Genomic DNA, 6152 nt, shown 5'->3' on the forward strand with positions numbered 1-6152 from the left:
ATGGATGATAACTCATTTTCAATTCTTCATATTAATATTAGGAGTTTAAAAAAAAATTTTGAATCATTAAAACAGTTTCTATATAAAATTAAAATTAATTTTCAAATTATTTGTCTTAGTGAAACATGGTGTCAAGACAAAAATGTTGAGAACGATTCATATTTCCAAATACCCAATTACAATGTAGTCCACCAAATTAGAGACCTGGGCAAGGAAGGCAGGGGTTTATGTATGTTTATTAAGAATTCATTATTATTCAAATTTAATTCAAATTTAAGTTCAATCACAAATGATTATGAGTCATTATGTGTGGAAATCATTAATAAAGCCTCAAAAAACATTGTCGTGCATGCATTATACAGACCACCATCAGGAAATATTAATGCGTTTAAAGATCACATTAAAAATTTAATTAAAATAAATTGAATTTGAATAAAAGTGTTTATTTCATGGGTGACATTAACCTTAATATTTTGGATTATGACGTAAATAAACAAACGAATAAATTCTTTAATGTCATTTTTCAAAGTGGATACATTCCAATAATAAATAAACCTACGCGTGTGACTAGCGGTAGTGCAACGTCAATAGACCAAATTATAACTAATGAATTCATCAATACAAAAATTAAAACTGGAATATTTAAAACGGACATTTCGGATCACTTTCCGATTTTTATAATATCAAATAAATGCATTCAGCCTGATGCCTATAAAAAAAAAGTTACAACACGAATTATAAACGATACATCCATAAAATATTTTCATTATCTTATATCGTGTGTAAATTGGAACGAGACGCTAAAAAATCAAAATGTCAATGAAGCCTACGATATCTTCTTAACTGAATTTCTTACTCATTATAATAAAGCATTCCCTAAAATTACTAAATTAGTCAAATCGAAAACGCTTTTAAACCCATGGATAACGAAGGGAATCTTTAAATCTTCCAAAATTAAACAACGATTATATTGTAAGTTTCTTAAAAAAAGAACTTTGGTAAATGAAACTACTTATAAAAGTTATAAACGTTTATTCGAATCTTTTCTAAAACGCTCAAAAAAAAACTATTATTCTGAAAAATTAAAGAAAAACAACAGTACACAAAAAACATGGAACATTATTAAAGAGGTAATTGGCAAGAAAAATCTGAACCGAAATGCACTTCCAACTAATCTTAAAATTAATAATAACTTAATTGTAAATAAATCATTAGTTGCAGAAACACTTAATAATTTTTTTGTTAATGTAGGTTCGAATTTTAGCCTCTAAAATAGGACCATCTCAGACAAACTTTCGTTCATACCTAACACCAAATAAATCTGTCATGTCTAATCATGAACTTACAGAAGATGAATTATTAAACTCAGTTTCTTTACTAAAACCTAATAAAAGTTCGGGTGCTGATGATGTCAGTAGTATTGTCATTATTAAATCAATAAGTTTTATAAAAATACCACTTTTACATATTTTTAATTTATCTTTAAAACACGGAGTTTTTCCTGAAAACTTAAAATGTGCAAAGGTTACACCAATCTACAAAACAGTTGATCCTTCTGATGTCTCAAACTACTGACCAATCTCAATTCTTACCTGCTTTTCCAAGATTTTAGAACGTGTTATGTATAACAGACTATTTTCTTTTTTAACTAATAATAAAATTCTTTACGATAAACAATTTGGGTTCAAATCTGGCCATTCAACCGATCATGCAATCATTCATCTAGTACACGAAATATTTAAAGCTTTTGATGAAAACAAATTTACTTTAGGCGTCTTTATTGATCTAAGTAAGGCTTTTGATACGGTGGATCATAATATTCTCCTGCAAAAACTTAAAAATTATGGTATCATAAGTTTTAACTTAGCATGGTTTAAAAGTTATCTAGCAAACAGGAAACAGTACATCTCGTTTAATGATAGTAAAACGAATTTAGCGACAATTTCCTGCGGCGTCCTACAAGGATCAATTTTAGGGCCCCTTTTATTCCTCATTTATATAAATGACTTAAATAAATTTTTAAGTATCTTAAATTCAATCCTATTTGCAGACGACACCAACTTATTTTATTCTGATAAGGATATTAATTCTTTATTTGAAACAGTAAACAAAGAGCTTGCAAAACTAAGCGAATGGTTTATAGCAAATAAATTATCCATAAACATAAAAAAAAAAAAATATACTTTCTTCCATCGTCTTCATGAAAAGAGACTCATCCCATTAAATCTTCCAATTTTAGTTGCAAATAACTCTTGTATAATAAGAGAGCGTTCATTGTTATTTCTTGGTGTTGTTATTGATGAAAATGTGAGTTGGAAGGAGCACATAAATATAATTCAAAATAAAATTTCGAAAAATATTGGTCTACTTTACAAAGCTAAGCAGTTATTAAATCAAACCTGTTTAAAATACATTTATTTTTCATTTATTCATAGCTACCTAAGTTATGCAAACGTTGCCTGGTGTAGCACTAACGTAACTAAAATAAATAAATTATTAATTAAACAAAAGCATGCTTTAAGAATTATTGGAAATGTATATCGTTTCTCACACACTAAACCTCTATTCATTAAATTTAATATTCTCAACGTATTTCAACTAAATCTTTATCAAATTCTTATTTTTATGTTCAAAGTTAATAAAAAAATAGCACCTATTTTATATAACTCTTTTTTGGAAAAAATATATCATCTATACCCAACACGATTTTCAGAAAACAATTATGTTCAACCTAAAACCTATTACTCTGTTACTAAGTTCTCAATTGCTAACAGAGGTCCTAAACTATGGAACATGCTATTAAATAATGAGTTAAAAACTATTTCTTCTATGAAACAATTTAAAAACAAACTTAAGCAAAAGCTTTTAATAAATGACAACGAATTAAAATTTTTCTGAAGCCTTATAATAATAATAATAATAATATATATATATATATATATATATATATATATATATATATATATATATATATATATATATATATATATATATATATATATATATATACATATATATATATATAGAAACTATTATTTTATCAACCATTCCCTATAAAATATATTTACAAGGTAAAAATACAAACTAAGGAAAAAGAGAGATAAAAAAAGTATCATTTAGGAATGTTTTCTTCCACTGTGTTTTTAAAAAATGCTTGGTGTTGTTTTACATTCCAACATTAAACCGCCTGTACCAAAATATGAAGAGTAGCTTCAGGAAATACATTCTCCGAGTCTCTAAGTTTTACTTCTTTTTTTTAACCAACATTAAGGTTTTCATGTTCAGTTTATGAATATCACATAATTCTTTTATATCATCTAAAAAAGAAGATTTAACTAAACAGTAGTTAAGTTGTGAATTATTTTTTCAAAGATTACTTCATTGTTTAAAAGGCGGAAAAACAGATTTATTTTGTTTTAGTGTATAAAATTTGACATCTCTTTAATTTTAAATATAGAGTGTATATAGTTTTTACTATAAAGCGACTTTACTGCGTTCCTCCTGAGTGTGTCGAGACTTTTCATTGTTGGCTCTTTATTTTCACAGAGCTTTAGACCGTGGGTCAGTGTTGGAACTGCTAATGATTTATATAATTGGATAATTGACCTTGGATGTGCAAACCGGATTCCAGATTGAATCAAAGTATGCACCGTTGACTCGAAATTTGATACCCTACTGTCAATACTCATTCTATTAAGTGACGCAAAAATTGATTTTTTATATCCCAAGTAAAGTCGTGATGATTAAGTTTCTTATGAGGTATAATTTAATGGTCGTCTAGGAATATTCTATACTCCAGAGAGTAAAAGTTCCGTTTTGACAGCATTAAACTTTATGCTGTTTAAATTGTAATGCATCTTACACGTTGTAATAAGTTTTTTTAGGTTCGAGAGAGTAGAACTGAGAAGAATGATGTCATCAACATAAGCTACAACACCAGTCAAGTTTCCATATATATTAGTACCGACAATGTCATCATTTTTTATAGTTTCGAGTAGCTTTTTAGTGTATATGCTAAATAGGTAGGGTGACAGAATCGATCCTTGTCTTACTCCTTGTTTAAGATCAAATGAAACTGATTTTGAACCTACGTATGAGATAGTTGTACTGTCGCTATGGTATTAAAAAGATATAGTGTTTATTTGGCTGATTTTTATCAAAATAGAGTTTATTAAAAAGAATATCCCAGTTGCAGCTATCAAAAGCCTTTTCAACATCTAATGAACATAAATAGATAGGCGAATTGTTGCAGTTATAATGCTTCATTGTTTCGCTTACAACAAAATCAGCATGGAGGGTTGAGCTTTTATTATCAAAACCAAATTGAAGTTGATGAGTTTCTTTTATCTCTGGGCATATGAGTAAGATGAGGTATCCTAAAAGTTTAGTAAAGATTGGAATAATGCTGATACCGCGGTAATTGTTTGGATCGGTAAGTGATTTTTTATAAGATTTATTTAGAAGCATAATAGTTGAGGTTGACATTGATGTAGGGGTCCATCCGTGATAAATTAAAAAGTAAAATAATTTTCTTAACCACTGCGTTAATGCCTCGCATTGTTTATGTTTTAAATGTTCTGCAGAGATATTGTAATGATCCTTGCATTTATTTGATTTTAGACAAGAAAAAGCTGTTTCAATATTTTCATCAATAATTAATATCTCATCAGGATTTTTGCTAGGTGGAATTCAAAGATTAGTAAATCTATCAGTTGTTCTCTCAGTTTTTAACCGTTTTTCAAAAATTGTAGCAAACTTTGTGGTGATGGAATCTTTATTGTTTATAGTAAAAAGTTTTGAATTTGAATCCTTTTTTTATACACCTAAAAGTATGTTGATATAGTCTATTGTTTTTGGCTACATTGACGGCTTTGCGAAAATTCTTCCAAACAAATAGATAGCAATTAAAGATAGAAAAAGTAGAGTCTTTTGCGAAACCCGCTTCACTCCATTTTTGAAAATGAAATGAAAGAATCTTTTTACTTTGAGCTAATTTAGGAGTCCACCAGGGTTAGGAATGTATAGATCGTTTGTTTAACTTTAGGTATTCTCTAAGAGCCGATGTTGGACTCTTAGTTATAGTTGTATAAATTTGGGTAAGTTCATTTTCAAAATTACCAATTAGGTTAAGATTAATGAAACTCGAATTTAAATGATCATTACATAAGTTTATAAAGTCATAACTATTCCAGACATATCTTGGAATGCTATATTCCACTGTTATATTATTTACATTTTCTTGAAGGTGCTGACCATCAAGTCCAATTAAAATCGATAGTGGTAAATGATCACTAACATTTTGAAAAAAAGGAGGAATAGCAAAGCCTTTATAAAAGAGAAGAGATGTATACTTTAATCCCAGCCAGCACAAACAAGTGTTTTTAGAATCTTAAATGTTAACACTTTTAGATGTTTAAATTCAGATAACTATAAGACATTTAATTATATTAACTTTTGAGACGATAAATAATAGCTGTCTCAAGCCGTCTAAAAGATGACTACTAATAGATACTAATGTCTTATATTTATCTGAATTTAGACATCTAAATGTGTTAACATTTTAGATGCGAAAAAAACCCGTCTAAAAGACATGTTTGTGCCGGCTGGGATATAGTTATATGATCAATGTAAAAAGAATTTGGCAATGTGAGATGTTGATATGTAATTGCAGGACCAGAACCTTTAGTTGCATCAACTAATCCATTTGAATCAATAAATTCGAATGAAACAAAATGTTTCTTTTGTGGCAAGATTTTAACATTTCTGCTTAAAGTCCATAAAATACATAGCAAAATAAAAAATTTAACGACAAACGGAAAATGAAAAATATTACATCAAATATTAACAACCAATAGAACTATGGTTCTCAAAAATGTTCGCATTTTACCGGTTCGCGGTTGGCAGGTCGCATTTTACCGACTACTGAAGTCAGCAAGTAAAATAGTTAGTGATATTTAGTGACCTGTATTTAGTGAATAAACAGTAAGGTATATTAGTAAGGTATATATTAAGAATAAACAGTAAGGTATATATTAAGAAAAATACTATAACACTTCAAAGCCAATTACCTTCTTATGTTAAAATAAAAAGTGTACATAAAGTACATAAGATTTTAAGTTATCTTTAAAATAAAAAAATTTATACATTTTTAG

Source organism: Hydra vulgaris, chromosome 10 (genome assembly GCF_038396675.1).
Source record: "Hydra vulgaris chromosome 10, alternate assembly HydraT2T_AEP".
Classification (NCBI taxonomy): Eukaryota; Metazoa; Cnidaria; class Hydrozoa; order Anthoathecata; family Hydridae; genus Hydra; species Hydra vulgaris.